Source organism: Mustela erminea, chromosome 16 (genome assembly GCF_009829155.1).
Source record: "Mustela erminea isolate mMusErm1 chromosome 16, mMusErm1.Pri, whole genome shotgun sequence".
Lineage (NCBI taxonomy): Eukaryota > Metazoa > Chordata > Mammalia > Carnivora > Mustelidae > Mustela > Mustela erminea.
In genome coordinates, this window is record NC_045629.1 from 60,877,921 (window position 1) to 60,901,272 (window position 23,352).

Consider the following 23,352-nt stretch of genomic DNA (forward strand, 5'->3'; position numbering starts at 1 on the left):
TGACTCTTCTAAGTGAAAAATTTTCTAGTAAGAAAAAAATACAAGAAATAGATTCATAATGCCTACACTCTAGGAGAAATTTATAGGTGAGAATTTTTTTTTTTTTAAACTGGTAAAATGTTTAGAAAATAAAAATTCCTTGAATGTGATGACCAAAAAAAAAGACAGAAAGGCATGATAACTATTGATAAATATATTGATTTATGCGTTGAGCCTGATAGTCAACCAAACATGCATAGCTTCTGCATAATTATTTAAAATAGGTAACTTGTGTAGTTTTCATAGGAATTATCTCAGAGTTTATAATTCTTCAAGGATTATTTCTACAATTATCCCTATATTTTTTTAAGGAAGCCATATAGTAGATAAAAGCAATAAGCAAACAAAGCAACACACACAAACAATAACAACAGAAAAATATCCCCATTGATTTTGTTGTCATTAATACCTGAATTGAATCCCAGTTCTAGTTATTTAATAAGAATATGATAACAGCTAGGATATTCAATATATCTTACCTATATTATCCTTATTAAAATAATATGAAAAATAATACAAGGCTAATATATTTAAAAGCCTACCAAATTTTTGGTAATTATTAATTTTCTACCCCTTTTTAAGTAATAAAAATACGATCATTATGTTTTCTTTACCAAAACTTAGTACTTGTGCTCTGAAAAGTTTTACTTTGAATTGTTATTATATTGATATAAAAATCCTAAAAGAAAATTGAAATGTTGATTTGTAAGGTATTGCCACAAAGCGAGTAAGTTTTTTAAGATATTGAAAACTGTTAATTATTAGAGGTACAGGATGGTTAATCACTCCCAACTAACTTCATTACCAGCGTAAAAGGAAAGAAATCTCAGACTCTATTCTGCCATATTTCAGCCATTCATGAACAGATATGCAGAAATTTTCTTATACGCACTTCTCTCATCTAGAATAAAATCTTAACTATTTTTTTTTATGGAGGTCTAAAAGCACCCTCCTTGAAAAACTCAGCTGTGGTGCATGATTAAAGACTCTAGAGGTAGAATTAGGCTACCCAACTCTGCAAACTCAGGTGAACTGTCTATACTGTAGTTGAATTCAGAACCTTTTAGGAATCAAGTGCAGGGTACTATCTCTTAGTACTATTAAAGAAAAAAAAAACTATATTAACCCTTGCTAAAATGATAATGAAGATTTTATTCAGCACCATCCCATTGGTATCAAGACTATTGCAATAGGGGGATTTAAACTGGGCTCAACTTCTGTTATAACAAGAAGTAGGATTTTATAGCCAAGGAGCACATTGGATGACAGAAGGTCAGTGAATGGAAAATTACTAACAGGAAACATCTAGGGAAGGGGAAATTCTTGCGAATTGAGTTAATAGGATTCTTGATGAAGTCAGGCCAGGGTGATCAAGTATCACCGGGGACATAGTAGGGGTAAGGCCCTAGATCTGATACCAAGAATGATCAGATATCAAGGGTAAGGATTCTTGCTAAACTAACTTAGCAGAATTCTTGCTACAACTGGACTATGGAAGCCTAGCAAGAATAGCGACCAAGATTGAGGCTTAGTAGACAAAAGGACTCTAAGGAGCCTAAGTGATGCTTAGTTAAGGAGATAGTCTTTTGTCAGTAAAAAGAGTGAAGGTTCACTTGATTCTTTTTTTTTTTTTTAAAGGTTTTATGTATTTATTTGACAGACAGAGATCACAAGTAGGCAGAGAGGCAGGCAGAGAGAGAGAGGGCGAGGGAAGCATGCTCTCCATCGAACAGAGAGCCCAATGCGGGACCCAATCCGAGGACCCCGAGACCATGCCCAAGCCAAAGGCAAAGGCCCAACCTACTGAGCCACCCAGGCACCCCGGTTCACTTGATTCTTATGCCTCAAACATGCAAGACTGTGGAAATCCTAGAAACTGTTTTAAACAAAACACGTAACTTTAAAACTAATAGTTTTACCAAAGGGAATCCACTTCTAACATCCATTTCTGAAAGTGGTAAAGCTTCTGATGTTGAATCAAGATATGGATTATAGAAATGTTTGAGGAAGACACCTCTAGGGCGTAGGCATTCTGATTAAATCCTAGCTGACCATACACATACTAGATGGATGAATTCTTGACTAAGTGAGAATGAATTCTTGATTAGTCTAACTGAATGCTTTCAGACTATCAATTAACACAAATGCACACACATTTATTATATACGTGGTCAACTTGGAAATCTCTTAATGTAAGTATAGATATTATACAATCATATATTTATTTAATCATGTTTTGAAAATAGTAAAAACAATAATGATAACTGGCTTAGAAAATTCAGATCGTATGTCCATTAGATATACAGAATTTACAATGAAAAACTGATTGATCTTAATTCTACCTCTCAATTTAAATGCCAGACTAACAGGAAACTAGGATGAGATAAATCTGGGAATCTGAATTATCTGTTTTGATCTTCACTCTTATCAGTGGCTCTCAGAGCCGCAAAAAAAAAGTGTTGGTGCCAAATATAAGCTTCCATTTTATAGAATTAGTGTGGGAAGGAATTTTCTATGGGAATTGACCCACCAGTTATATTTTTCAAAAATAGCTACATCTTATAAAAGTAATATTAGCTAATATTATATCAGATACCATTTTTTGATATTTTACATATATTAATTAATCCATTCTTAAATGCACACACACATAAATTAGATATCATTGGTTGTGTGGGGAGAAACCACTGAGGCAGAGTAACTTGTCCAAGACCAAATAGCTAAAGAACTGACAAAATAGAATTAAAATCTCAGCATGAGGCCATAAACCCAACCATTATGATATATTGATTCTGTCATAGTGTGTGGTCAGGGCCAGTTTCATCCACCTATGGTCTTTGCAACCACACAGGGTCTCACGCTTAGAAGAGCACTGCTTTTTGTTTAACACTTTGTTCTTGCCATTTGAGTTCTTAATAATTTGTGAACAAGAGACTCCACGTTTTTGTTTAGCAAATTATGTTACTGGCCCTGCATGTGGCCATTGTAAGCATGAAAAGACATCATTGCTGATTGATATGTAGAGATAATCTGAGGAAACCCCTCTCAGTTACAGTTATCAGAACATGTAATTCAAACTCGTGGAGAAAAATGAATCTATCAGTAAACAAGGTATTAATCATTCTAGGTTTGTAGCAAAGAATGAACTGTTATTAAAAACAAATAAACATAAGGAAATTAACTTACCTCACGCTTTTCTTATGAATACAAGCAGAAGAATATGTTAATTATTCTTCATAGGGTTACCATGAAAGGGAAGTTAGAGGAAATTCAAATATATCTGGAATTTCAAACACATTTCTGTAAGCCAAAAATGTTATGAGAAGAGTGAGAGTCTCTCATTAAAAACTTAGAAGATAAAGACATGGTGCTTGACAATAAAATTGCAAATAAAATCTAATTAGTGAATATGCTAATTCTTCTCCCCACCTGTTCACATTAACAGGAAATGATATTAATGTTTTCAATAGCTGAAAAGGGATACAATTAACTTTACATTATCATATCAAAAGAACTGAAGTAATATTATAAAACCTAGCTTTTCATATATGCATGAAGCAATGCAATCTTCACTGAAAAGTGGCTTAAAAATTTTATAAATAAAGAACTGTCTGAAATTAGAAACCATATTATTGCAAAATCATAAATGTTTCCTCTTTGTTGAGCAAAAAAATGAGCAAAATGTAATTCTTGGTAAAACAGTGATAGATTTCAGAGCACATTTAAGAGAAAGAGAAAAAAATAGCACAGAAACATAAATGTAATTTTCACACCCTCTGAAGAGCTTTGCACAGCATTTTTAGAACAGTTTCTGTATTTCATTTCTCTCATTAAAGCCATGTAGCTTAGCAATAGTGTCATTTTGAATAAATATATTTCCTTTACAACAACCTAATGCAGATTTTATGGATAATTTATTTACATAAATTTCCTTTGTGTCATCTTGTGTTTATCAGAGTTCAATTTAACTTATATGATATATTTATACATGATAAATTAGATTTTTTCTTTTGATGTAATTCACCTTATATTATATTGAGTTCCAATTTATCTAAGTAAGAAATAACTTTCAATGATGATATCCCTGGCCTACAGAATATATATTTGGCACAAGCAATTAGTCTAACTAAATCATCTCATTCTTTACAGTTGAATCCAAAATTCTTGTACAAAATTTTATAAAATAGACCAAACTCTGCATAAATATTTAAGATCACATTCTATCTTTTGAATTGTTAACTGGTATCAAAAGTTGTCATCTGCTGATGTGGAAAAGTAATGGAGGATGAAATACCCTTTTTGAGGATATACAGTTCAACCAAGCTAAATTCTGTTCATCAACAGCACGAATTAGTAATAGATATAAATCACTGAAATACGTCTTACTAAATTCGAAGAGCTTCTTTAATGATATTCATATTGCAATTCTTAATGCATAACTCAAAAATATTAAAATAATAAAACTAGTATAGATGCCAAATCCCTTAGACGTGTTCAAGTCTCGTTAATTTTGGTAGAATACCATAATCATTTTAAGACTCTGTTTGATGTTTTAGCTATGAATTATTCTTAATGTAAATAATACTCTAATGGAGAAAATGTGTTATTCTTTAAGGAAAATTGAGAACAGTAGAAAATTAATTTCTATTGCTAGATAATGAACAATGTAACAAAGTTTATATTAAGCACTAATCATATGCATAGTACTCTGGTAAAATTAAAAAGACCGGGTGAAAAAAAAGAAATACTGTATTGCTGTTGAGATAATATTAAACTTCATGAATAAATTAAAAAGCAAAGCAAAAATGTGTGATAAGCATTGAATAAAATACAAACTTTTATTACAATAGAGGAAAGAAGTGAGCAACTAAGTGTTTGAATGGAAACCTAGAAAAATGTCTAGATACTGGCTTCCCGGTGTGTGCGCATCTTTTATCCCTTATTGTTTATGACTTTTATCTCTAAACTGTTTATGACATATAACTAAGTGTGCCCTTCTCCCTCAAAACTAGTGGTCCATGCTTGTGTGATCATGACTTCATTCTTATTCAAACCTTAATTGTCATCTTTTATTCCTTTCATTTTGTCACAGTTAATAGGTCACAATTTATTACTTTATTTTCACTTTCCTCTTTTCATATTTAAGCCACTATATATATTTTATTTAATCTGCTAACTTTATGGTATAATTACTATGCTATACCTTTCTTGTTGATTGTCAAAGTTACTAGAAAAATTGGCTGTACTCCATTAGTCTTGTTTCTACTGGTTCCTTAAAGACTCAAAATTTGTTTACTATAATTTCTAAAGATTTGTTATACCAAATCAATCACACTGCAGTCTTTAGAGATAGTGATGTTAAAAATTATAACTATACACAATCAGAGAGATATGGGAAAAGAATCAGAGGATTTCTGATTCTAGATATCAGTCATTTAAATATTTAAATATTGCTCTTTAAAACACCTATAATTTCATATTTGCATACAAGACTTCTCACTGTATGCAAAAGAAGACATTCACTTGACCTCCCTCTCCACTTATGCTTTTTCTGTTCCCCTTGCCAAGAATTCCTGGGTCAATACTCCATTTCTACCTATTGAAATATTGACCAAACTTTAAGCACTGAGCTTAATTCTGTTATCTCCATAAATAGTTTCCAAATTCTTCCTTTAAAAATTAGTATCTTCTTTCTCTATTTTTTTTGTTTTTACTCCGTGATACCCTTTACTTCATTATATTCGAACTGTTCACATATGTCATCTCTTCCTCTATGATGTCAGCTCCTGGTCTTATAGGGACTGTTATAAGTTCATTTTGAATAGACAACCAGTGGATTCTGAGTTCCAACAGCAACACAGTCATGCCCAGACAGCCAATTAACATTTAGCTTTGGTCATAATATAAAGAATGTATGAAATCTTAGCTGCACAAGTAGAAAGTCATGCCATAGTTAATATTTCCCCCATTCCTATTTTATAATAAAAAATTACCTAAGTACCTATAAAATTTTTCTTACTAAATGATCTGCTGAAAACCTCTACTAATGAATAATAATAGTGGAAATAAAAGGCATATATGTTTGCTACTGACATTAATAATAATTCTTTGATGTCTTCCCATTCAGAAAGATTCTGGTTTGGGATCAATATGATATATACCATACATGTATACACATTCAAATGTGTATATGTAGTATGTTTACACATGATTCACAGTTGAATCCTGATAAGGGCTCCCTGGCATGTAAAATAGGGCTTGTGTGTTTTGAACCACCTGCCATGCCAAAGGTAGTACCCAAACTTTCTTATCATCATATCTAGATGTGGGATAGAAGGAGAGAGTGGGTGCAAAGGGCTAAGAGGCTTAAAAGACATCATCAGTTAAACATAAGAAAATGGAATCAGACATTTTATTACAATGTAAATGTGTTGTCTTAGCTTCTGCTTCTACTAAAAAAAATGTATTTTCTGAGAAAATCACTTTATCTCACCTTCATATTTACTTGTATAATTTCAAATTATGAATATATTTATTTGCATAGTCATTTATGATCTTTAAATTCTCTTCTATAAGCATTTGCATTTAGAATCGTCTGTTTTGTGCACATGCAAGATGGCCTCCTTATGTACCTGAGGTTTTGTTGTATAGATATTTTTTCAAAGACTTTACTTTGTATTTCTTATACTATACTTTTCTTGTATTTTTTTTTTTTTTGCTTCTAGCATTCACGCTGCTTGTTTTATCTTTAAGCATATTGAATTGCTTATTTAATAATGTATTTTCTCTTATTTTCTTTATTAATATTTGAAAGTATAGATTTTTTTCTAAGTACAGCTAAATCAAATTAAGTGATTTACTTTATAGATCCATTCCCAATATAATTTTTAGCATGTTAATGATATTCTCCTCTTTTACTGATTCTAAAATAATATGGTTGGGTTAGGAAGAATCACTCTTATTATTTTAAGTATCACTAAATTAAGCAAAAAGAAATTCTGAGAAGAAAGAACAAGGCAGGAAGCATCCCATTTTCCTCATTTCATGTTATACATTGGAACAATATAGTATTGGCATAAAAATAGACAAAGAGACCAGTAGAATGGAATCAAGAGCTCAGAAATAAACCCAAGTATATCTGGGCAACTAATATTTGACAAGGAAGAAAGAAAACTCAACTGAGAAAAGATAGTCTCTTCAATAAATGGTGCTGGGATAACTGAATATGCATATGTGAAAGAAAGAAACTGAACCAATAACTTATACCATGCACAAAAATTAACTCAAAATGGTTTAAACACTTAAAAGTAAGATTTGAAGCCTGGAAACTCCTAGGATATACAAAGCCCCTGAGCATGTATCTTGGTAATAATTTTTTGGATATGAAAGCTAAAGCACAAGCCACAAAATAAAAAACAAGTGGGACGATATGAAACATGAAAGCTTCTACACAAAGAAACCTATCAACAAAGTGAAATGACAAACTATGGAATGGGAAAAAAATTTGTAAATCATATATCTGATAAGGGGTTAATATTCAAAACATATAAAGAACTTACACAATGGCAATAATAATAATATTATTAATATAATTAATATTAATATTAATTAATATTATATTAATTACAACAACAACCCAATTTTAAAATGGGCAATGGACCTGAATAGACATTTCTCCAAAGAAGATACATTGACAAGACAACAGACACATGTAAAGATGCTCAATATCACTAATCATTAGTGAAATGCAATTCAAAACCACAGTGAAATATAGTCTCATGCTTGTTATAATGGCCACCATCAAAAACACAAGAGATAACAATGCTGGCATGCATGTGGGGAAAAGGGAACACTTGTGTAATGCTCCTGGGATTGGAAATTGGTACAACCACTATGGAAAATAGTTGGGAGGATCTTTAAAAATTGAAAAATAGATCAACCATATGATCCACCATTGCCACTTCTGAAAATATACCCAAAGGTAACAAGAACACTAACTTGAAATTTGCACCCTCATGTTCATAGCAGCATTACTTACGATAGTCAAGACATGAAAACAGTCTACATGTCCATTGATAGATAAAGAAGTTGTGGTGTATATATGCAATGGGACATTATTCAAACATAAAATGAGAAAACACTACCCTTTATGATAATGTCAATGGACCTTGATTGAAGGTGTTGTACTAAATGAAGTAAGTCAGAGAAAAAAAAAAATACGGTAAGATCTCACTTATATGTGAAATCTAAAAATAAACAAAAACTAACAACCAACTTTTAGGAAAAGAGATCAGACTTGTGGTTACCAGAGGCAGTGGGTGAGTGGAAGAGCCATTGTGGGGAAGGGGGTCAAAAGGTACAAACTTTCAATTATAAGATGAAAAGTACCAGAGGTGAAATGTAAAGCAATGTAGGTCTTTTAGAAACCAAAAAGAAATAATACAGCTCCTTTTAAAAAAGCACTTAGTGAAGACTATTTTATTATAAGATGACTCCAATAGATAAGTTCTACTTGCTTAAAATAAGTTTCATGAAGGCAGGAGTTTTAAATCTGTTCTGTTCACTGAAATATTTTCACTAGTTAGAAGACAAGGGCTCCCCAAAGGTACATCGTATGAATATGTGGTGATGATGATGATGATGATGATGATGATGATGATGATGGTCTTTTGGCTAATACTGAGCTGGTAGTTTAAATGTTGTAGATTTTATTTTGTATCTTGCTTTATGGTTAATAAAGCCTCCCTTTTTCTTTTTTAACACTTCTTACTATTCAAAGTTAAATGTAGAATCATTCTTTTTTGGTTATTATTTTATAATCTGCACATAACCTCTTTTATGTTAAAGACTTTTTAAAAATTTTTCTTCAGAGTTTTTTTTTTCTGCCTTGTTATGTATCCAATTTTGTTGCCTTATTTCATGGACAAATAAAAATATTAATATCAGCAAAAGTATAAGTAGTCATGGATTGCAATATTATTATTTCTAAACTGGTGGGATCTCAGATTTTAGTTAGATTACTTATTACTCAACTGTTGAGGCTTCTTTTCTCTGGGTATGACTTTGAATATGATGTTTTGAACAGAATGTAATAACTACTTTGAATTTACTAACCAATCCACTGCTAATTTGGCGTAAAGTAAGGAGAAAGTGTTTTGATGCATATTTCAGAAAATTCAAAGTCTTTTATTAATACAAGTCACGTGGTTACAGTGAATATAAATAAAATGAACTCCTCCTATGTATTGATATAATTTTTATCTTTATTAGTATTATTTTGACAATAGCAGTGGAATAATAATCTAAAGCTGTTATAAAAAGAAGGTTGATGATATAATGGAAAAGAATAACCTCTGCTTTTTCATGGAAATATTTAGGAAAAATTCACTTACATTTAATTTTTATCAATTAACACACTTCTCTTCTCTATGCCAACCTAGAGTAAGACAATTGTCTTTTCAGAATTTCTAACCTTCAGATATTTGCATATAATTGTTTTTCCCCCCAGGGGCTCCTCCTTTTTAATCAGTGCTTCCTCATTGCCCTTAACTATTCCTCTATGGCATCCTTAATTTTTAATTGACAGTGAAGCATATATATGTGTATATATTAAAATGTGCACATCATTATGTATTCATGTGCAATCTAGAAAATAAGAAAACTTTGCAGAAAAAAAAAGATATTTTTAAGAAGGGAAAGAGATGCCATTTGTAGCATCTTTAGAATAGGTTATGGGATTTTGCTTCCTTTAAATAATGAACACAACTGAAAACTGAATTTGAGGATTTTTGAAACCTTCTGGTGGAATTAAATGAATTACATGAAATTTTGACTCATCGCCTGTCTCTCACAAAAAAGGGGAGATAAAGTACTATAAAATACTTAGTAGTAATTTGTGTTTGATTAGTGAGCCTTTAAAGGTCTCAATGTGATACCTTAAACTAATTTGTTGTCATGTAATTATTTTTGCTTTGGTTTTAATTTTATGCAGATTATTTACTATTTAAATTAGTCAAGTTTCCAGTATTTATTATTTCTTGTTTCTGTGGTATGTTTAGGAAAGGCACAATAATTTCAGATGATCATTCACCTACACTTTCTACCTAGGGCATCAATGTCATCATTATGTTTACATTTTATCTTTGCTCTAGCTTAGAAATAAATATTGTGGATTAGGGATCATGTTTTGCTTTGTTTATATGGCTACGTATTGTTTCCAACTACATTTGTTAAAGAAAACCTTTTTTTTCAATGAATCATCTTCACCACAAATAAAATTGCCATAAGTAGCAGGACAATGTTTATCAGGTATTCTGTTTCATTTGAAAACCATCTATAAAGTTTCCATCATAGGTTGTTGATTAGCTTTTAACTGAATTTGATAATTTAGTTAAGAAAACCTGTTTGTTTTTGGTTTGTTTGTTTGTTGTTTTTAATTTATTTTTTATTTATTTTCTGCATAACAGTATTCATTATTTTTTGCACCACACCCAGTGCTCCATGCAATTCATGCCCTCTCTAATACCCACCACCTGGTTCCCCCAACCTCCCCCCGCCCCACCCCGCCACTTCAAACCCTCAGATTGTTTTTCAGAAAACCCGTTTTTTTTTTTTTTTAATCATTTTAATCTTCTGTTCAAAAGCCCAATCACAGCACTGTGATATCATGGTTCCACCCACATATTGTCAAATCTTTTTGCCAAGGGCATCCTTTCAGCTCTTTAAGTATGTCCCTGTTCTTGATTGAAGAGTGTTCTTCAGTTTACCGGTATCTGTTGTATTTGTATGTTTTATGCCAGTGACCAGGAATTTATAATTAAAGCCTGACAGATGAGGGAGTACTGATGCTCCAAATCCCTTACTGCTGATTAGGACGATTCCAAGGTGTGACCTGAACTATTTCCAGAGTATTCATCCACAGTTGAACCGTGGGTACTCTCTTGGGACTTTAGCTGATTCTATTTCCTTGCTTGGCACTTTCCCATTCTGGTCTCTTTTTTTTGCTTTTCGCCTCTGCTAAATTGCCGGAAATGGCCAGCATTCCCCGTATGGAGGGATGAAAGATTACTTCGAACTCTGCTGTGAAAGAGAGGAGAAAGCAAGGGGGATCAATGCTCAAGAGACAAAGACACTTTGCTTTTTGCTTTGCTCCCGCTTTTCACAGTCTTTCAGGATCATCACAAAACCTGATCACTGTTTCTCCAGCAGGTGATGTGTGACAAGGGTCTTACTGCAAGTAGGGCGCTCAGTTTATGGGAAGATAGGATATGCTAATCTGTGTGTTTTACAGTTCTGCTACACGTAGCCTGAAGGACAATGCATACAACTATTAGACCATGGGGCCGCTGTTTGGGCTAAGAAAGCTTCTGGGAAAGCAACTCCCAGAGACATTCCTAAGGCAAAGTTGCAGCTCAGGCCTCGGTATTCCAAAGGCCTACGCCCTTGTCTGGAAAATTTTCTTCGCCCCCAGTGGCCTCCGTTGTTATATTTAAGCAATCTAGGTAATACAGCTGATTTCATGCTCTACATTAACCCCAACACTAAATTTTCCTGGGAACTAATAAATTACTTCTGCACAAATCACCCCTCCTGTGTTGGCTTCCAGGTGGCCCAATGAAAGACATATTTAAGGAATCAAGTTGTGGTGATACAGGTATCAGACAAGTAAGAGTTTTATATTAACGGAAGTTATGATTACCATTATGTCATTTGCTATCAAATATACTTATTGTCAGACTTCTGGGGTCCTGGTTATTTTGTACAAAGTGGATTATAATAGTAAAGACAATAGATGGAGAATCCGCTTTCATAGATTTTCCATTCTAATTGTGAAAGACAAAAATAAGTAAATACATATATACATGCATGCATAGATACATGCTTCAATAAATAAATAAATAAATGAAACAGAAAAATACCCTAGTGATGAAACCTATGCAGAAAGGTAAAGTAGAATGTCATAGGAGGGAGCTGGAATGATGATGCTTCTAATTTATTAAGCAGAAATGAATCTAAGTTTAAATAAGATGTGAGGTTACATTGAAGTTGAGATCTAAAATGACAGGATGATTTTAAACATCTGAAGATCAGGAATAAATGTATTCCAGCTAGAAGGGACAGCTGTTACAATGGCCCAAACACAGAAGGGAGATTTGCCAGAACAAAATTAAGAGCGGCCAGAGCATTTAGAATAGGATAAGTAAAAAAAAAAAAAAAAAAAAAATGCAATAAAAAAAATGAGTAGAAGAAAATCTGACTCATTATCAATCAGGACCCTATTAGTCATATCAGGTTTTTTGTTTTTGTATTCTGTTTTTTGCTTTTTTTCTTTTTCTGAGGGTGGTAGAAAGGCAATGAACATTTGAACAGAAAAGTGATTTAATCTGATTTTAATGGAAAGATGAGCTAAACCTTCTGTGGATAAATGGTTATAAATTGGTGTCTTGGGTTTGATTCCTTAGAAACAAAAATACGAGAGAAGCAGGATTGGGCAGAGGGAGAATTTAAACAATGATACAGTTGCCAAGAAAGGCTTTAGACATTCTCAGATGGAACTTGGCAAGAGGCCTTCCAGAGTCGTCCCAAAGTGAGGCAGTGGTTTTGGGCCTTTGTGCTTTCAAATCAGACAATCATTAATTGCAACCTTCCCCCATAGGAAAGGCACCTACCTTTAGCTAAAGAACACATCTGTAAGCCATCAATAGTCTATGTTCCCAACAGCTGGGGAAAATGTATGCTGTAGTTATAAGGGAAATCCTAGTGGCACAACAGAACATGTTCTATACATGAAAAGAATGAAGGTAGAAGACCAGTGGTAGCCTAAATAGATGATTAACTGGCCAGGGGCAGTTAAAGCATTCGTGGAGACAACTGTTAGATTTGAGATATATTTTGACCCAAATTCTAACTAATTTGCTAACAGATTTTGGAGAGTAGTAAGGAAAAGAAAAGAGATAAGGCTGATTCCAGTTTTGTTTTGTTTTTCTTCTTCTTTTTCCTTTTATTATTCCTGAACAATTGAATAAATGGCAATATGATGTTGTAATGGGGGGGGGGTGGCAGAAAACAATAGTAAATCAAAAGTTTGCTGTCGGATATGTTGTATTGAGATGCCCATTATAAATCCAGAGTCAAATGTGCAGTGCATTATGCAAATCTAGAATTTAGGGAAGCAGTTAGAGATGTAAATGTGAGAGTCACCACATACATATAGTATTTAAAATCCTGGGACTGGATAAAATGACCTAAGGCAATGCCTCTGCATCTTTTCTTAATCCACAATAAAAAACATTTGACTTCTTAACCCATATTCATGCATAAATACTGAAATAAAACTTTCACAAAAGTGCTTGCATCGATTACACAGGATTGAATATTTGAAAGGACTCACAAGACTTCACAGGCTGAATACTTATTAAAGCTTTAATACGGTTAAAAAATATAATACAATGGGAGACAGGATGTACAGGCAATTATTGGTGGCCTGAAAGATTTCTAAGCCCAGCTCCCTAGAGTTCTTTAAAAACTGCACAAGGAAAAAAAAAAAAAACTGCGCAAGTTCCACTTCATCTTTAGTTTATGAACCACTAAGACATACATACACATGGTGTCTTTGTTTCAAGGGAGTCCAGGAAAGTTTCCATTCCCAGGCATTTCTTATACCTTATTGATCACATTCCCAAAGCAGATTATATAAGCAGTTAAACCAAGTGTAAACTATTAACATAAATTGGTAAATAATGTAAAATATGCTTGTCTGGGGACTTTCAGGGAATTTTTTCACCCAGTATACAATATTAATTATAAAACTCATCCTGATCTTGACCGTAAGTCAATACAAGATTCCAGGCATACTCACAATTACGCATAGAGCAGACCCAATCCAGCTGTAAAACCACTTATTTCTCATGCTCTTACTATGTGTGATACTCACTGACATTTCCAATGCAATTCTCATTTTATTTCATTACAAGCAAGATCTGGTCATGATTCATTAAACTGATTTCATGACTCTTTGTTTTTAAACCTCAGTAAAAAAACACAACAAACAAACAAACAAAACCAGTAACCTAGGGAAACTGTAGAGGGAGAAGGGAAGGGGATCTAGGACAGGAACCGTGGAAATATCAACACCTAAATAAGTTGGAAGGAGAAAGAGGAAATAGGAAAAAAAGGAAAATTGATGAGAAAAAATTAAGATAGGAAGAAACAGAAGAAACAATGTCGAGGGCCATAATAGAAAAGTGCTGAGCCAGGCTATAACAAGCAATTGAGGAACGGAGTGTGATTGGTCAGAGGCTTGAGTGAGAGATGCGTGATCACTGCATGCGAGCAATGTGACCATATATAGTTAGATAGGCGCTCACGAGGAAGCTGCATGCACAGTGCGGTGATTGGCTAGGCGGTCTAAGCTGCCGGTGTATATATGCTTGAATGTACTTGTAGAAGAGGAATGATAAAAAGAAGCCATTAAAGAAGCTTGCCTCCACGCATGTCTCCGTGTCGTTCTTGCTGGCGAGAGCGACAAAACAACATCTTTGAAAGTGATTTACCCTTAAGAGGAGCAAGGAACAGGGCAATAATTGGATTGGGTTGGGGATCCTAACATGTTTTTAATAAACTAAATAACAGCATGATCAGGTGACAAGTGTTAATGATCCAAAAGAAGGGAAAAGTTTGATGATTTAAGAGGTAGAGGAATATTGCAGGAAGAAACTAGAGAAAGTGAGAGGGGGTATTGCCCAGAGAACATGGGGTGTTTTAACCCATGTGGAGCAAAGGTAGTTTATCTATTTTAATGGGAAGCAGGAGACTATACGGCTGGTGTGCAATGGATGGTGTGCAAATCAGAGCTTTTCTGATGACTGCTAATTTTACAGGTGGATTTATTCTATGAGAGTCAGAGGGGCAAGAACATTAGATCTAAAGAGAAGAGTAAGATGCAAAATATTTATCTGAGAGAGTGGAATAATAAATTAGTAGAAAAATAAAATAGGTTTTCTGAGTATCACTAAGGGTCTGCTTCAGACTTCTTAAAGTTGAACAGTTGATCGTGTGTTTTCAAAAGCCACTTTCACCTGTTTGGCTGTAGACAAAGAGTTAATCAAGGGCTGGTTGTAACTTGAGTTGAAAGTCTGCTGGTGGGCACCTGGGTGACTCAGTTGGTTGGGTGTCTGCCTTCCGCTCAGGTCTTGATATCAGGATCCTGGGATCGAGTCCCACATCGGGCTCCCGCTCAGCAGGGAGTCTGCTTTTCCCTCTCCTTCTGCCCCTCTTCCTGCTTTTACTTGCGCTCTCTCTCTCTCTTTCTCTCTCTCTCAAAAACTAAATAAAATCTTAAAAAAAAAAATCTGCCAGCCAAGTGTTGTGGGAGGAGAAAAAAGTAAGAGTTGGGGATGTGGATAAAAAAAACAAATAACACTTCCCAATCTAAATTGACTTAAGTAGGTAAAAAAGGATGTGAGGGCAGTGTGGAAAGGAAAAATTATGGGGTACAAATGTGATTGAATATCAAACAGAGTGAGAGCTTTAGAGCAAGTGAACTCTGCAAACAAGAGTAGGCAAAGATTGGAACTCCCCCAATAGAGATTTGGGGAAAATGATACAGTTATTGACAACGACAGCAACGATAGTATTACTGTGGGTATCACTGGGAGAGACAAGGTGAAGAAAGAGATAGTTGGAATTGAGAGTATTAAACATGAAAGCTCAGAGTGCCACAAAGATAATCTGCATGGATTTTGACATCTCCACAAATGAAGACTGAGATTAGAAGGTGGAAGAGAAGGGAAAATACTTATGCACTCATAGCGGTGGTGTACCCTGAATTTTGTGGATTGGGTGTGAAATTTTGTCAGTCTCCAGCATATGAACCTCCAGACTGCTACCTGAAAATACCCTGGTTTTGTGCTGCTGGCAGCTGAGATACTCAATATATTGTTTTCTTCAGTCGTTCCACTTCCTGACCCCTCCTATACAAATTAGCACATTTTTCTAGTCCTCATTTAATGGAAGGAGCAGCATTTTATGAATGCAGTCCTGTTCCCTGCATTCCTGACTCTACGAACTTCCTACATGAAATGATGAGAGCACTGCTTGGCATTCAGAGCTCTCATAGGACACTGCTGACCACAACTTAAAATCAAAACTGCTCAGAAGACATACAAGTACGTGATTATCAATGTCCAGCCTACTTTTTCACTTGTAACTCTTATATTTCTTCTTTCCCATTCTTCTGAAATCCAGTGTGGTGAAAATCTTTTTACATTGATCTAACTGCTAATTCACCAGCCTGACTGACTTACATCTCCTTCCTTTTAGACAGATTTTTTTCCTTCCTAAAATATTACTTCATTTTGTTACCTAACCAATTTCTATCATTTTGTAAGATCCAGTTCATATGTCTTCAGTTAAGTTTACCCTAACTTCTCTATTCTGATTTATTTACATGTACCTTAAATCTGTCACTATCCTTGCTTTTGAAATGACTTCCGTCATGACATATTGATTTACATATTGGTATTTTTGTCTAGCTTGCAATTTTATCAATGAAAGAATTTTTGTCATTTTGTTTGTTTTTATATCACTTAATATAATTCCTGAAATATAGTAACTGTTTACTAAAATGATTGCTGAGTATGTGAACATGTTAAATGATCGTTTAGCCTTATGGCAAATGTCTTATATGGGCAGCATAATATAATGGTATATATAAACTGAAAGACAAGTTAATTTGAGTTCTTTTAAAAATATTTGTTTTGTTTTTATTTTTCAACAAGTGGTATCAAATTCAATAAACAAATATGCCAGCTCTCAAATACAGTATTTATGGGGACATTAGCTGTTAAGCAGCCATTTTTTTTTTACAAGGTGGAATCTTTGAAATTGCCCTTTTCATGGTTACTAATGGTTGATTATTAGCGCTTTTATACATTTCAAACTAAACATCTCTCAGTATAGAAAAAACAAACAAAAAAACAAACTGCAAGTACATAAATCTTTACCAAGCTTACAAAACTATTTAAATTCTTCAGCAAACTTTAAGTGTGCATGTCTGATTTATGACATCTGATTTATGTCAAATATTCTTTTGATGGGGTAATATAAATATCCTATTGCCTTTTTTTGAAATCAAATTTTGCATAGTAAGGATCTCACATTTGAACAATGCTGAAACAGCATAATATCAGTGTAATTGCATTGACATCATAACAGTTCCTTGGCAGCAATTGTGCTCTCAATAATGCAAATATAGTGCATAATTAAGGTAGAGGATACCACCATGATCAGCAGAATGCCTCCTCTGGAGCCTATACAATGTCCCTGTATTATTGCTATGAGAGCAATGATTGCATCCCGCGTCTTCTGAGGACCGTATATAATGGGCAATATGTGAGTATCATAAATGATGGAAACTGACATTTGCAGCAGCTGTGTATCTTGATTTCTTCAGATGTTTATTCATAAAATACATATTGCTCTTGTCACTCTGCCCAGATACTATGAATACACAGCACAGAAGAATAGATCAGAAAAAAGTCAATTAAACAATTTGCTGTGTTTGAAACTGTTTTAAAGTACTAGCCATTCTTAGTATTAAGAACTATTTGTCAATTTATAGTGCATAAAATGGCAAAATATTTTATTAATGTTCTAAATGCCTTTTTTAATACTCTAATCCCACAAAACAATTCTACCTCATATTCATTTATTGACAGTCTTCTTTCTGAGAGACATAATCTATGGAGTTAATTTTTTTTATGTTTCTCTTTTTCCTCTATAAACTGAGGGAGATATGCTATGTAATTAATATGGAGGTTTTGGATTTAGATGAGATAATGCAATGCAGTTTTGAATTAACTCCACGCCTATTACAATGCAGATACTCAGTGAATTTTAGTTTTTTATTACTGTTGCTATTATTTTCTGTCAATCCTGACCTCCTTTCTTATAAACACTTACCATTAAATGATATCAGTTAATTTAGCATGCATATCAGTATTCTAAAATGGAATGTCTCTAAAAACCAGGGCCTTTGTCTGCATTGTTCATCACTGAATTTCCAATATCTGAAAGAGTTCTGGCATACAAAGAATTTTTATTTGATCTGGTACATTGATTAAAAAGTTCTATGTAGCATGTATAATTTTAAACAAACGGGTGATTCCAGGTTTCTGATTATACGTAGCTCTTCATCTCTTGCACATATGATTCAGAGGTACAAAGCACTCTATGAAGTGACTGATTATATCTTTGTAAGAGAGAGACAAAGACAAAAATAGGATCAATTTGTTAATTTTTCTAGTCACCTGTTTACTAGTTGCTTTGTCATGACTTAAACTTCACAGATCTCATTAATCATAAAAATAAGAGAGTTGGAAGAAAACCTAGAAGACTTTTGTATCATACTGCAAAATAGATTATAAATAATCCAAGTATGTTGCCAGATACAAGATTTCTAATAAACACGTTTTTTAACAATAATTATATTTTTATTGAGGAGCCAGGATTGCTTAGTCAGTTCTTGGTTTTGGGGTCATAGTCTCGGGGTCGTGAGGTCAATCTCCAGATTGGGCTTCAGGTACAGAGAGGTGTTTGCTCAAAATTCTCTCTCCCTGTTCCTCTCTCTCTCCTTCAGACTCTCCCCCAACTCTTGTGCTTGCTTTCTTTCAAATAAATAAATACAAACTTAAAAAATAATTATATTATTATTAACAGTAGTATTTTGTACAATTTCTGTAAACAGTGGCAAATTAAAGGGGATTGTTTAAAGCATGTGTTTGAATTGTAATTGTCCTGAGTGACCCATTGGTTCTTTTCCAAACTTGAAATTCTAAGTCCTTTCCTGTTCTGGTATTTTAAGAGTTCCTGAAATATTAGTTAAAGTAAGTTTTGCTTATCTTTTATCTACATCCTAGTCATTGGATTCAAAGAGATTAAAAAATTTCTGTTACCATTTATTTTTGTGGCAGAGTATTTAAAGCCAGTTCTATCTGGCTCAATATTCCTCATATTATTCATAGTTGATCAAACAACATTTCTTATCTTGTATTTTTTTCTCTACCATCAATGTTTTTTTTCTACCATAACATTCCTTTGAATTAAGGATTTTCTTTTCTCAGGACGTCTTTTCTTTCTTTTTCTTTTTTTAAATTTTATTTTATTCTCCCAGTGTTCCAAGATTCGTTGATTATGTTCCACATCCAGTGATCCATACAATATGTGCCCTCCTTCATACCCACCATGAGGCTCACCCATTCCCCCCCCAAACCCTCAGTTTGTTTCTCAGAGCCCACAGTCTCTCGTGCTTCATCTCCCCTTCTGATTTACCCCAATTCCCTTTTCCTTTCCTTCTCCTAATATCCTCCATGTTATTCCTTATGCTTCACAAGTAAGTGAAACTCATGATAATTGACTTTTTATGCTTGACTTATTTCACTAGCATAATCTCCTCTAGTCCCATCTATGCTGATACAAAAGTTGTATATTCATCCTTTCTGATGGCTGCATAATATTCCATTGTATATATACACCATATCTTCTTTATCCATTCGTCTGTTGAAGGGCAACTTGGCTCTTTTCATAGTAGGGCAATTGTGGACATTGCTGCTGTGAATGTTGGGGTACAGATGGCCCTTATTTTCACTACATCTGTATCTTTGGGATAATTAATATGATTGCCAGGTCTTAGGGTAGCTCTATTTTTAACTTTTTGAGTAATCTCCACACTGTTTTCCAAAGTGGTTGAACCAGCTTGCATTCCCATCAACAGCATTAAAGGGTTCCCTTTTCTCCATCCTCTCCAACACTTGTTGTTTCCTGTCCTGTTAATTTTGGCCATTCTTGGGGCGCCTGGGTGGCTCAGTGGGTTGGGCTGCTACCTTTGGCTCAGGTCATGATCTCAGGGTCCCGGGATCAAGTCCCGCATCGGGCTGTCTGCTCAGCTGGGAGCCTGCTTCCTCCTCTCTCTCTGCCTACTTGTGATCGCTCTCTGTCAAATAAATAAATAAAATATTTTTTAAAAAAAGATTAAATAATAAAAATTTTGGCCATTCTAAATGGTGTAAGGTGGTATCTCAATGTGGTTTTGATTTGAATCTCCCTGATGGCTACTGACGATGAACACTCTTTCATGTGTCTGTTAGCCATTTGTATGTCTTCTTTGGAGAAGTGTCTGTTCATGTCTTCTACCCATTTTTTAACGTGATGATATGTTTTGTATGTGTTGTGTTTGAGGAGATCTTTATAGTTCTTGGATATCAGCCCTTGTCTGTAGTGTCATTTGCAAATATCTTCTCCCATTCTCTGGGTTGCCTCTTTGTTTTGTTGACTGTTTCCTTTGCTTTGCAGAAGCATTTTATCTAGATGAAGTCCCCAAAGTTCATTTTTGTTTTTATTTCCTTTGCCTTTGGAGACATCGCATTGGAGACGTCGCTGTGGGCCAGTGTTCTTGCCCATGTTATTGCCTGTGTTCTCTAGGATTTTGATAGATTCCTGTCTCGTGTAGATCTTTCATCCATTTCCAGTTTATCTTGTGTATCCAGAAAATAGTGGAGTTTCATTCTTTTATACATAGCTGTCAGGACATCTTTTAAAAACATCCTTTTTTTTTTATTCTTAAAGCTAGAAAATGATAATGTAAGGACCCATTATCACTAGTTACATAATAGTGATACAATATCTTTGGGATTTGTTCATCAGAATCATTTCTAGGAAGCGTCTATATAAGAATAATAGACTAAGAAGATACATGCAGACAAGATTGTTTGAAGGTACTTTTTAAATCAAGGAAAAATTTCTTATAACTAATATTATCTGTAGACTTTAAAAGGAAATCATTGGGAAGGAGTGGATTACTTTGTATATCTATCCTATATTCTTCCCCTGTGGCTTTTATCTTACTATTTACAATATCATCACCGATTGTTCTGTGTATAACTGAAAATCACTTAGTAATAAAAATTAAGAATTTTTCTCCACTGATAACTCTCCAATAATAATAATAATAATAATAATAATAATAATGCAATTCACATTCACAATCATTTAAGTAAATAATTATGAACTGTGATAATTATGAAATAGGTAATGGTCTAACCAGTTACTTCTGGTTTGAAAGAAAAAAACACACTTTACAGTGAACAAATCAATGATAACAGATAGTCACTCAATAATACTCTTTCCTCCCCTTAATGGGAAGACTGAAAGTTTTATACCCACTAGTATAGAACTAACTATTCTCCTTTTTGCTTTTATGTTATAGGCTTCCTAAAATTACAAATATCAGAACATATCATACTCAAAGATATCTTTATGTTCTCCAAAAGGCTGACAATCACAGAGCTCTTTAAAAGTATTACAGAAGCATAGGGGCATTTTTCTATTTGATTTTGATTTTTTTTTTTCCCCCGAGGAAAGTAGTTACTGGCTTGTTCAGTATCAGACAGCAAAAATTTGAAACACTGCCATCTTTAAAAAAAGATTCATCCCCTTATATTAACCCATCTGATCTATATTTCTGTGGAAACAGGGCCAGAAAGTCAGGCAACAACTGAGTTAAGATAGATTTCAGATGTTGATTGCCTATGGAAAAATTCAGGTTTTAATATACAAAAAAATATAAAATGTTTATAGACTTTTCTCAAAAGTCAGAGAGCTTTTAGAGATACTCAGTTAATAGAAAGCACAAAAGACTAAGAAGTGAGGTTATATTTGAATTTACATCATTTGTGTATTTCTAAGTTTAAGTAGCTATCTTTTTACAAAATGTTTTATAATTGTGGTTTTAATACATAATTGAATTCAAAATAGGTGTATATTATATATAAGTTGCAGATATGTAAATATATATAATTGTATGTATTTATATATTTATAGTTATACTTAAAATAATTTGATCTTATTTTATTTTCCCTTACACCCGGTAATAATCAAATCTTTCTTTAGGTGTAACATTTAGATAAAGGATAGAGATAATTATAAAATTTTTACTGTCACTCTCATATGCCTAATCTTACATCAGCATATAATATGTGACAAATACCACAAGAAGCCCCTGATCACACTCAGCTGAGCTGTCCCAGCTTGCATAGCTAAGTGATAGTGTACTCTTATTGACAGTAAACAATTTTACAAAATACAGAAACTATACAAGGTCATTCTGTGACCTTGATGGAGTGGGACAGAAACAAGACCACTCCATAACAATGACTGAGCACAAACAAAAACCGAAGCACCACCCAAATCACACAAATGACCTAAGATCCACCCTTCCCTATTCATGCTGATATAACTGTTGTTCCTTTCCCACATGAAGTTTGGCTCCCTTTCATTTCTTCTGCCTTTTAGATAAAAATTGGTAAGATACTCAAGGATTATCCTATTTCATACTTTATGAAGAGCAACACTGTGCTTCTTTGAACCTTCTCCAAAATTATATAGCACTAGCCAAAATCCTCTAACAAATAATTTACTAATGCCTTTCCACTGAGACACCCCATAAATCCCATATTGTTGTCTGTCTGATTTGTTGCAATGAGCTAAGAAACCTAGCTTTATACTTCTCTAGGTGGGTTGCAAGTGGTTTTCGACTGGAAGGAATTGATAAAGACAGCCCTTTAAAGATGTATGCGGTTGTTTTATACCATTAAATATCTGGTAGCACAGTGCATTTTTCTCAGAAAAATAATGTAAAGCAAAGAAATATATTGAACATCTGTTTTCTGTCAAACATTTTCTTTGGCAATTTGCATATTGAATCTTCTCAAGCATCCTGTGAAATTTTGCAATTTAACAAACCAGGTCTCTGTAAATAATAGAATCATTACTTGAGTTGTATTTTTCTGATAAAGAGTTTAATACAAAGCAGCACAGATGTATAAGATTTCCTATTTCTATGAATGGCATTCTGTTGAATGGCTACCTCAGAAAAACATCTACACAGAGATAAACCTCTTTTAACAGCATCCTTTTGGAATTTCTGTGCTACACCACCTTTTTACTTTTTAGATAACCTTACCTAATCTAGGTCTCAGCATTTATCTCAGATCATTATTGTTCCAAGGTGAGATTTCTGAATATGGGAAGATACCCTTGACAGATTTGTAATGGTTAACGACAGTTTAAGAAAAGGAATTGAAAACCATTCCTTCCTTTTCTATGATCTGAAATGCTTTATAAAACATGGCAAGTATGTCTTTTAAAATTGAAGTAATTGTTAATGAAAGAGCAAATGTATTTCTTTATTATCTTTTCTTTTTTCTCCAAGCAGTGTCAATGTAATTATTTAATTTGCCTATCACTTCCAAACCGAAC